General features: G+C 37.1%; 1 pseudogene; it reads right to left on the minus strand.

Annotated features, from left to right (window-relative positions):
* Positions 1-1,988: 1,988 nt before the first annotated feature.
* LOC135619063 (receptor-like cytoplasmic kinase 185) lies at positions 1,989-10,482 on the minus strand (annotated as a pseudogene).
* Positions 10,483-12,515: the final 2,033 nt, after the last annotated feature.

The raw sequence follows: 12,515 nt of genomic DNA on the forward strand, positions 1-12,515 counted from the left end.
GGAATGATGATAAGAGAGAGAGAGAGAGAGAGAGAGAGAGAGAGAGAGAGAGAGAGAGAGAGAGAGAGAGAAAAAAAAGTAAGATTTAAAATTAGGAGTGTAGAATCTTAATATCTTAATAAGATTATTGCTTTATGACAAAAGAACAATTATTTTGGGAGAAAATGTTTGTTTGAGTTAATATGATTAGGAGTTCTGCAATTTTTTGGGTACTTGAATGTTCTAATAATCTTAATAAAGTATACATAAAATATGATAATTTTAAAATTTATAAATTATTACACATCATAAATATAAAAATAAAACAACATACTATAGATACCAATAATCTAATTAATATACACAACTATATATTAAAAATATAGATATAGAGTATACTATACTAAATAAAATATGGTATGATAATAAAAGTGAATCTTGATTTTAATTCTAAAATATTGAGAACAAATATGCTGATCATTCCAATCGAAGCGTTGATTGCACCAATCGACCAATTGACTATTTGTCCTACGTGTGAAGTGAGAGAGAGAGAGCGAGAGAGAGAGAGAGAGAGAGAGAGCATGCAATGTGATAGGATTGCTCGTCACAAGTAAATGGATGACTAATTACATTGGTTGGAAAATATCCTTAGAAAAAAAAAATGTCACATTTCAAGAAAATCTCACTTATCGATTATTTATGGTTTTCATTTATGTGTGACATAACATAACACTGGTGTTTGGTGCTTACGGTGGGACTTCAATCTCTTGCAATTTTTGACCGTGCGGAATGGGTATATAAGAAGCTCGATACGTGGGCCAATTGGGAAGAAGAACAAGTGCGGGACCCACTTTCGGACGATGGGCCCCACAAGCGGATTGTCCGCGCTCAGGCCTCGGGGGCAGATCGCATCTGCGGTCTCGGAAGAGCCACCTACCATCGGAGTGAGCCTTGCCGTTGGCTGCAATGGAGTGGGACCCGCAAACAGGACGATGGGCCCCGCCAGTAGCTTATCGATCGATGCACGGGCTCACTTCCGGGGGCCAGCTCGCGACCGCGGTCTCGGCAGTCTCCGTTGGCTGCGTGGCATGGGACCCGCGAGAAGGACGATGAAGGACAACGGACCACCGACCACGCGAAGGTAGCCTTCTGGCTGGTCGGCGAGTGGGCCCGCGAAGAAGGACGACGGACCCCTACGGTGGCTTGTCGACGCAACAGGTTCAGGCTCAGGGACAGGCCGCATCTGCGTCTCGGCCGAGCCACCGACAACCGAAATGAGCCTTCCGATTGGTCGGAGCGGAGTGGGACCCGAATAAAGAAAGAAGGGCAAAGGCAAATCGACCCACCGGATCAGGCGCGCGTCTGCGTAATGGCAGGAGCCCACCGACAGAAGCTAATGGGGGCTACCACAACCGGCGAGATGACGTCGGCTAGTTTTTGACTTTGACTATCTGATGACAAGGTCGAGGAATCGAATCCAACCCCGTCCTCATCACTTACCATTGGTAAACGAAAAGGGAAAAATACATATCTAGTAATCCAAAAGAAGAACCACATGGACAAGTAGAGAGATGGGTGGAATGAATTCACTCGTCACTCCACGATGCTTGGGAGATTCTTTTACTCCCATGCACCTAATGCCTTTGGGCAAGAAAAGCTGCTCCAGAGTTCAAAGAAACATTAACAGGTAAAAGGAACAGCCTTCGATAGGAGTTAAGAGTGAGAGCAGAGTGGGGAGATGTTGGGCGTTCATAACTCTGGGCCAACCTGTGATCATCCCCTTCCAAATTCGACCACAACAATTCAACATAAGAACATGCTCTGGTGCAGTCTTAGATGTTACAGCTTTGGCTGTCAAATTGATCAAAATAGAATTCATCAAGTTGAAATTGTCCTATTCTTCCTCCATCAAATCTTTGGGAGTTAAGCGGGCCAAATAGACTACAGCAAAAGATGTCAAAATAGTGATGCTTCAAAAGTACGAGTCAGGTGCAGATTATGGCAAGACAGACAAAACACAGAAAAATGAAAGCCTTACGATCCGAGATCAAATAATGACACAATGCTTGTTCAACAAATTTGCCTGTGTCACAACAGCATCTAGAATTGGACAAAAAAGTAACCAGCGATATGGAGTACAAAAGAAACCAACATCATCTCATACAACAGCAATCCATAAACAGCTAGAGAATTCACAGGGTGAAGGCAGTTTCCGAAAAGCATGACAAATACAACCCGAGAAAAGACAGTCCCATGAAACAGGTATATCTGAGAGATGTCTAAAGCAAACTCCTGTGCAGATTTTATGGACAAAAATCTAATGGAATCTTGTGGTCTGGCCTACACAGAATGAGCACTGACTTGCTCGTACCAATTGCGTGTGCTAGATCGCGTGATTACATTCTAAGATGCAACTCTATACATTTTGAATGCTTTTTCTGCGACTTCTTTTACTTTTGACAATGCCGTCTTCTATGTCGAATAACAAGGCTTCGATAAGGAACATCACATCTTTCAGAGAAAAGGCACCAGAGAATATAGCAGATTTGACAAGTAATGATGTCAAAGAGCATCAGGTTTATTCACAAAAAGAATTTGGTACCACAAAGAAACCTGTGACGTCTTTCTATGTTCCCTGACCAGCTGAACTCTGACCTGTATCTTCCTATTCATGAAAGTATGGCATGCAGAGCACCATCCATGCGTATGAACCTGAAAGGACCTCTATTCATGTGTTCCGTTGAAGATACCTAGTGCATTTTTCTGCTGTCTCTCTCTCTCGAATTTTCACCCCATACTTTGGCCTCTGCAACAGCATGCTCCCTCACAACATCCCGGTCAATGTTTTTTGGGGAGTCTCGTGCTCTGCCTACATGGACTGGGCTATCCATCTGAGACTCTTGAGTCTCCAATTCATCCAAGCCCCACTTACGACCAGAGCCACCACCGGAGCCACCTCTCCCATGTTTTGCACCTTTACTTACTCCCTTGACTAGATCCCTTTGCCTAAGGTCTGGAGAATTTCGATGCGGTGAATGTACGGCTTGTTGATTATCAAAACCACTTCTAGACCTTGGGGTAGATGGACCAACCCTAGTATTCTGAGCAGTTGCTGCATTCTGATCATAAGTTTGTGAAGCTAAATATGAGAGTGCTGTCACGACATCCCCTATGAGAGGTCGAGTAGCTGCTTGCTCCTGCAGGCACATTGCTGCAACAGCCAGTGCCTGATATAGGCCTCTCATTGGATAATGGCCTTGTAGCAATGGGTCGGCCATTTTGGGGAATTTTCTACGCTCTTTAAATAATGGACGAGCCTGTACATGAGATGAATAAGACGTTATATTTCTCGTCAGTATTTGAAACTGAAATTTGCAACATCAACATGTAACCAGATTTTCATATTTATATTCTGCATTAATTTTTGGATCTAAAGTTGAGAATTAGAATTTGAAGCATTACTACTACATATGTGCCTTCACATGAATCCCATTATCAAGCCACAGAAGTTTGATGTAGTAGTTCAAAAAAGTGAAAGAAAAACATACCCATGCAACTAGATTCTGTTCTCCTGCAGGCCTCGTGTTGTCAATCGCTTTACGCCCAGTAATCAGTTCAAGAAAGACAACACCAAAACTATAAACATCAGATTTCACCGTTAACTGCCCTGTCATAGCATACTCCGGAGCACAGTAACCATACGTTCCCATCACTCTTGTAGAGACATGAGTCTTGTCACCAACAGGACCAAGCTTTGCAAGCCCAAAATCTGACAACTTTGGATGATATCCTTCACTAAGAAGTATATTTGATGATTTAAAGTCACGATAAATAACTGGCGGGTTTGCCTTATCATGCAGGTACTCCAAACCTTTTGCTGCACCAGCTGCTATTTTCATACGGGTATTCCAGTCCAGTGGTTCCTTATCAGCTGGAATATCTATTAAGTTTAAAGAAATCCCAATCAATTCATTTTATCAAGGTATCTTAATCATCTGTGACATATTATAAGAATTTCGGCACAAAACCCTTGGCATCTTTTTTCTGAGTATCTAAAAGGAACTAAGAACAGTTGATAGACTCCCTTGCTCAAAATGAAGTTGTTTAGCTAAACAATAATCAGTCTCACAACAAAAAGACTAAAAGCAGATTATTTGTTTTCAGAACAATGTCCATTCAGGTGAGAGCACTCTGCAGATACCAAGAAAGAAAGCAACATAATTGAGGAAACATCTAGGATTGGTTGAAACTCAGGATTTGAATAATTAATTTTAATTTTTGTTAGCAAATGGCATGTCTCATAATGAATTTCCTGGGAAGATATCTAAAGTAACACTCAGATAATCCAATTGCCAAAGTTATTGAATCAACTGTGACCCCTTTTTTGTATTTTATTAATGTGTTCCCAGAGAATATGTATTTCTTTGACAAATAGGAGGATATAACATTAACCTTAAAGTAGGATATAACATCATCCCATAACATTAACCTGATGTAGTGACATTTTCAGAAAGTAGGATATAATATTAAATGGTAATGCACATAAACAAGATTTACGGCACGTTGATGTATTAAAGAATTCCTTAAATTTAGGGCATGTTGATATGTTTGGATTCTCAAATTGGCAAGAAGGCCAGTCACAAAATGGCCTGCTGTCATAGACAACTTGCATGGATGGATATGAAGACTCATCACAGTTAAGTCCTTGAAGTTGAAAAAACTTCACATAAATGTATACTCCATGACCTAATAACCATAGACTAGAAATGATTCCATAATTTGGGACTTTTACCTTGTCCTAATCCAGTTTTTATTTGATATTATATTTGGCTTTAATTTGGTTGTATGATGGACCAACTTTAACATCAACTACCCAAACCTTTCCACAGAAGTAAATTGTGGCTTTGACACAAAAATCTAACAGAGATCTCCATGAAAAAGTTTTTTTAAAAAATAGATTATTTAATTGTTAGAAAGGAGCCAAAAATGGTCCAGTCTTAGCCATACCTGGATATCCATATGTCCAAATTGATGTCAAGCTTTAAATTTATTTATATTTACCTCAAAATATGACATTTGATTGATTATCTCAGTATCCCATATTCTTTTCTTTCATTCTTCTTCTTTACACATTTGTTCCTAGGCTTTCTTATACAGACATATGATTGATAGGTTTAAACATCTTAATTATTTGTTGGTGAGATGCCCACCTCATTTGTTATATCTATATTCACCATTAATCCTATGTGGATCTGACATCTTGCACTGATCCAATAGTTTCTGTATCTAATTTAAGTGGGTACAATAATAGAATTTAGTATCCCCTCATACCCATATATGAATTACAGTACATTTTCACCCTAAGAAAAGGCTTTGTTATTAACAACATAACTATATCTGCTGTAGAAGTTCTATTTTGTACAATGGGAGTCTAGCTTGATATATTCATACCATAGCAAAAGCAAAAAAGTCGAATGAATGGTAAGATGAATTCAAACAAAAACTAAGAATATGCTTGTTTTTGTATCAACTATCAAATACATCTGAAACCTATAAGACACAGCAGGCTCTATATGCACAAAACTTGGAAAAACTTTCAATCACGAATTGCCATGTTGGTTGGTGTGCCATATGCCAAACGCCATTGTTTTGCTTTGGCAAAATGCTAGCTAGCAAGGGGTCATGAATAGAACCATGCCAACCTAAGGCGAGAATTATTTTCACATTTTTCTAGGAGATAATTGTTCAAGACAAGCTCAGCAGCAAAATGAAAGATAGGTACAGAAGATGACAAATATGACAGAACCAAAATCCTTCACTTCGAACTCAGCACCATGGCATGTTGTGGTGTCCAAATCAATAAAAATTCCCACTTGATTACCAATTTTTCTAGTACTTTATGATTTGACATGAGAAATTGTGACATCATCCCGTGTAAAGTTAGTTTGTATTTTCTGTTGATAGCATGCACTGCACATCAGTTAGAATAAACCTTAATGAAGTTATCCATGAAAGAATGTGCTCCTTTTGTCTAAGAAAATAGAGATCACATTGCATCCAAATTGAAGTCGAGCACATCATCTAGCTTAGGATTACAGGTTTGAAGGATATGTTGGATGCATCTAATGGATGGATCAAATTCAAGTTTGAAAGTCTGCCAAGTCAAACAAACAAGGGTTGAAATGGCCTAAGAAGATGGGATCAAGAAGAACTTGCGCCTCCAGATGTGGACTAACAGTTGCTAGCTTAACTGGATAAGGGAGAAAGAAGGAACCTGTCTCGAACAAGTAGAACAAGAAGACCAGCATGACCAGCAATTGGCAAAGGAAAGAAGGTCAGATAGGTGAAAAATCTGACCCAATAGATAAGAAAATAGTTCAAGCCTACCAAAATATGGACAGAGACCAAAATTTTGCAAGAGATACAGTATAAATGGACACTTCACACGGAACAACTGATAGCCATGGTCTGATCCCATCAATGGTTGGCAAGTCTCAATCATGAAGACTGGATGCAGACAACATTATAAAAAATGAGATTTGACATACTCACTTAGCTATTTCAGCATAGATTATTCTAGCTAGATGAGAATCACAATTAGGTTAGGAATTTGAGTTATAGTAGCTCTATAAATAAACATGCTTATAAGATGTTAATATCATGTTTGAATATTTTCTTTATTTTCTGTGCAATATAGTCAGCTAAGATTAGTAGCTTAATTTTCCAATTGATAATTTGAGAGGTACTTCCCAAATCGTAAAAATTCCAGGCATGAGGTCATATATTATCTGTGCAGTTCTTGCAAATGAATAAAAGAAAGTCAATGTTTAAAAGCTTCATATCAAAGATGTAGCAGATAACATACTGAAGATGCATTCAGAAAAAGGCAAACGGATCATGAGAAACTTACTCCGAGTCATGGTATCCCATTAAGGTAAACGGTCTATCATTCAAAGCTAGCTACTTTGTCCAAAAAATATGATAACCAACATAAGCATGAAGTTAATCAACATAAATGATTCCAATTTAATCTTCAGATGATCCATATTTAAGCAAAGCAAGGGTTACGTGAATGCAAACTAGCTAAGAATTCAGTTGCTGGAAGAATGTGCATTATTGATCCCATGGGTCTAAAATTAAGAAATAAACAAATAACACATGAGAAATTGGATCTAAAACTTAAGCACATGCTATGTTTTCTGTTGACTAGTTTAGGCTAGCGCTTATTTGAGTAATCTTTTTTTATTTGTCTGTAGGAAACAATAATTATAATCCATACAACAAGTGTCTCATTGGATTCTTTCAACTTTGTCATATCAACCACTTAAAGATGATTCTCCAATGCATGGTAAAGAGAACACTGATGTATCATTAAGAAAATACGAAAATAGAACACAAAAGGAAAACAAGTTGGAATTGGACAAAGAAAAGTTGTTACATGGGAATCAGCACACTTAAAATAGTCAATATTCTTCACGTTAAGGGAAGACTAATAAACACTAAAAAAGATCTATCAAATTTGAGCAAGAAACCATGCCAAGGCCTTATTTGCAAACATAACAAGCATATCAAAACATATTATTCAATCAAAGCAAATAATTCCATGCCCTAAACAATAACAACTTGTAATTATTCTAATAAATGAATCACAATGAAAGCTAAACAATCCCGATCCCCATCTCATACAAAAAAGATTAAGACAAACGCAGAAAAATTATAGGTACCAACAAATATAAAAATTTAACAGCTTGAAAAGAATAGCTAAAATCAACAAAATGTTGCACATCAGATATTTGGAACTGGCTAATAAATTTATCCTTTCAAAAATGTTTGATGTATTTTTTTTTCAAATGATATCAACAATGTAAGATTGTGAAGGTGCTAGCTAGTCTGGCTGGCACTTGTTCAACAAGGTCAAAGGATCAAAATCCAAATTTACAATTTACTCCTTGTAAAAAAAAAGGTTTTCAAGTATAAATATGAAGAGTTGTGACATTGGCACAACAAAAATGTACAGTTTTTCCAGATCCTTATAGGCCGTGAACTAAATACTTGTGTTCAATGATCCTTGGATCTTCAATTATTGATATCAGATGCATGAGGAAGAAATCATTCACAACTCCTCTCAAATGTGAGAGAGCAAAAGTGAAGGACTTCAAAGCCAATGGTTGAAAGAAAAAAGGTGGCATTAAAGGTACAACATCACAACCGATGGGGTATATAACTCAACTGCTCTACTACAACGAAGCACATTGTACCACGTCTGTTAATTGTTTCTATTTTCATAATCATGGAACCATTTCCCATTGGCTCTGCCTTTGATGCTGGATCTAGCATCTCCACCCATTATTCTGTATCCATGGGCAATTGTTAGTACGTGGGTGCCATATGCTAGATGCTTTCTCTCTTCTTGCAGGGGTGGTTAGTCGCTGTGGGCTAACCATTTCTGATCTCGATGTAAAATGACAATAGAAGAGGAGTGGCTGAGATCTGGAGGCTGGTAAAAAATAGACAAAACTGATATGGAGAGAACTTATGTTTTTGTATAGTCTTAATCTATTAACTTCAAGAAGGGTTTGGACTTTCTAGAGTTAATATAACTTCTAACTTCCCGAGCCCAACATCATTTACCACATTGCACCCCACAATTACTTCATTTAAGTAAATGTGACCATGTCCTTGATGATAATGACAGGTAATAACATAATAACCATTGATGTGGGTAATCCTGAATACTTGTAACTAATTAATTTATTAGTTTGTATATCTAACTGTAGATGAACTGCAACTCCAGCAATTAAGGAAAACTAAAAATAGAGCTGTTTTTAGAATCAGTAATAGAAGCCAAGAAAACAATCTAACCATGCAAATGATCTTCTAATGACCCCAAACGCATAAACTCATAGACAAGCAGCCGTTGATCACCATCAGCACAATAACCAATGAGATTGACAAGATTAGGGTGATGTAAGAGGCTAAGCATGAGAACTTCAACCAAAAACTCCCTGTTACCCTGGAGACCATTTCTGTCAAGTTGTTTAACAGCAACTACCTGCAAATGTTTACATCAGCTGTATGCTCAATAGGCAGAGACCATAATTTCTTAACATACATAAAATATGCGGATGTTTTTTAAGCAGAAATTCTAGACTCATGACAAACTCCTGATAAAACATCAATTTCACTAAAGCAATCAAGAGACACTAGAGGTAAACTAGTCAGATGAGCTAATGATATCCTGGACACTATAAAAAAGAAGAAAACTAACCTGTCCATTCTCCAACCTTCCTCTATATACACGGCCAAAACCACCTTCACCCAAAAGACAATCTTGTCTAAAGTTCTTAGTGGCAGCAGCAAGCTCACGGAAAGTGAATGTCTGTGCAGCAATATGCCCGGCATTGCCTTCTTTGGAAGCCGATGCTTCCTTTTTGGAGTCTGAACCGGTCCTTGCCGTCAGTTTGTCTAGCACCACAAGCAATCCACGATAGTAAACAAGAAAATTAGATATTCTGATCCCAAAACATGACTGGTGTATTATATCTGCTCTAATAACAAAACATAGGGAAGCCAAAAGAGATGAAAGAAAATTCTTGAATTCGACAATTTTTGGTAATAGTTTGTTCAAAACCAAGACTGCCCCATTACTTTGAAAACAAGTTTAGGCATGATCAGTGACATGCATGAGCTTCTCATTCATCTTCCTGGATCGCGATCATTTAATGGCAAACTGTCATCCTAATGTTTTGGGCAGAAAAAAGATATTTCTCTTTAGGGGGGAGAGATCCATGCATATGGCAAGAAAATTGTAGTACCAAAAAGAGGAGCCTGATCTCTAACATCTAATAAGAGCGCCACAAATAGCTATAAAATCTCTGGTTTTTTTCTCTTCTTTTATTTCTCATATAGTGGGCCTGACATCTATTGGCGTTTATCCAACAAAAAACGTTAAATTTCCTGAAGCCAGAACATAAAGAGGAGCTCCACGCATCAAGACATCCTGGATAAGAGAGCGAACGATCAAGACATCCCAGAAATGCAGCAGATGAATCCCCATTAGATCCATAAGAAACCCATAAAAAACCAATTTTTCCCATTAAAAATCCCAGCTTTCTTACCGGAACTGCCACGACGCGACGACGGCTCCCTCTTGCGATCCCCACCACCCTTTCCTTCTCTCCTCTTCTTCTTCACCTCCTCCTCCTCCTCCCTCTGACTGGGCGATCCAAAACATGTAAAACAGCCCATCAATAAATAAGAACAACCAAGAAAAAATTCCCCCCCAAAATCCAACAACTTCGGCTCGATCGACGGCTCCTCCTCGGTCCTCCGATCGATCCCGACGGAGCTACACGAAATCTCGCCGGTGGAGGAGCAGATCAGAGCCAAAAATCCACGGGGGGAACGAAACCGAGAGAAGAGGGCGGAGCCTAACGGCGAGGCCTGCGTTAAATTACATGAGAGAGAGAGAGAGAGAGAGAGAGAGGCAAAAGAAGTCAGCTGAGTGTGAGATGTAAGAAAAATGGACAGCAACCAAATATAGGGGAAGAGAGAGAGAGAGAGAGAGAGCTGTGGGTAACAGATTCACCGCTTCCACGTATCTCATGTAACTCCCATAGTGGGGCCCTTAAATCTGCAATCACGAAGAGGGTATGAAGATGGGTAATTTCTAATGGGTAAGTACATTTTCTGTTTTTATTATAAATTAAGATTTAATGTTTCTTATATTTATAGGAAGTGTATGAGGAGATTAATTAAAGCTCACATTAGAGAAATAATGAGTTCTACACCAACAAAGAAAAACTTAATTGATCTTAATCATCAATTGGATCATTCTCGTAGGTTCGTCTCACATTATGTGTCTGTAGACTCACTTAATACTATGAAAAAGATATTTGATCTTTAATATTGTATATTCACCAATGCACCCATGATAGACTTTTAAGGGACAGTTTGACTCTAATTCTATTTTATTTTTATAAAATAAAACTTAAAAAGAAAAATTCGTCAATAATTGATAAAGAAATTTAATTTCCTACATTATTTTGTTAATGTTCCTTCTACAAATATTTCTATTCTAAAATTTGCAATATTTGGTTGATATGTGATCGAGTCCCATGATATATTATTTTTATGCTATATTTTTAAAACTATAATTAAAAAATAAAATAAAAATATCTGTTATTTGTTATTCTTATTTTTACTCAATTTATAAATTTGAAGATCACTAATTTCATAAGTAAAAAATAGCTACATTTTCTATTCCATTATATCCTTTTGATGGACCCAACTAGTTTTGACATTGAATGGTTCAATTAGCTTGGAATAATCATCAAGAATAATATCAAAACTAGCAAAAATTAAAAGAAAAGGAACTACAACCTATATTCCAATTATCTTTTCTATTATATTCAAAGTATTATCATATAAGCTTGTGGTATTTCACTTAATCAATATGCTCAACATTAGTTAATAATATCTGTAAATTATAGGTTTTGAACAATATTTTGTCAATGATAAAATATAGATAACAGAAGACAATAGATGTTTGACTTGTGGAAATGAAATTGATGATGGTATACAATATGTTTACATCCCCCATTATTATGTAATAATGAACAATAATAAAATCCAAAAATTAAACTTTTAAGGTGGCCTGTCAACACATATATTTATGAGGATAAATTTTAAGCCATTTTTGGTGGTAAGTGTATTTTTGACATCACATTTTCAAGTAGCAACCCAGCTTCAATATGTATGTATTCAAGAGAAATCTAAGTATTTAGATACAATAAAATTCATTAGTGATTATGAATTATCCAGTGCAATTTTTCTTTCCATGACTCAAGATTGACAATTAAATAGTATGCAGGTAAGTGTTTCAAGGCATATTGATGCTGAATTTTCTTACTCCACTTTGAAATGATGGTCTTCAAAGCAGAAACACACATAGATGAAGCTTCTGACCTAAAATGTTCTCTTTTTTATCATGTATATGGATGAAATATATTTATGTTTGTACATTTTATGGATGGCCATGCAAGTACACATAGATACTACACAACAAATGTTCATTTCATCATATGAAAATTTTAAATTTGTAAACATTTAAAGCTAATTTTTTTGAAAGCACATTTAGAATACATGGCAAGTACTCATGAATGGGCATGTCTCAAGAGAAAAAAAAAGGAATCCAAATCCTCTTTCTTGTTTGATGTTTGATTAATTAGCATAACATGGTTTATGGTATAGGGATGTGGCCTTTGGCTTTACCTTTGAGATTAAAGTTGGAGGGTTGATAAGGAGAATAGCATAAGATTGAGAATGGTGGAAGGGAGAGTAGCTCTGTTGCTTAATTGCCAATGAAGGTTCCAAAGGATATATTATTCCAAAAGAGTGAGTGATCTGGTGGGTTGGTGATTCATATTCCTCCTTTTGGCCCATCTTTTTTACCCCAAGTAGATGTAGGAAAATATAAGATATGAGGAAAAGGTAAACTTCCTCATGTTTCCTTTCTCTTGGATGTTGGGGACAGT

Source organism: Musa acuminata, chromosome BXJ1-3 (genome assembly GCF_036884655.1).
Source record: "Musa acuminata AAA Group cultivar baxijiao chromosome BXJ1-3, Cavendish_Baxijiao_AAA, whole genome shotgun sequence".
In the NCBI taxonomy this organism is placed as follows: domain Eukaryota; kingdom Viridiplantae; phylum Streptophyta; class Magnoliopsida; order Zingiberales; family Musaceae; genus Musa; species Musa acuminata.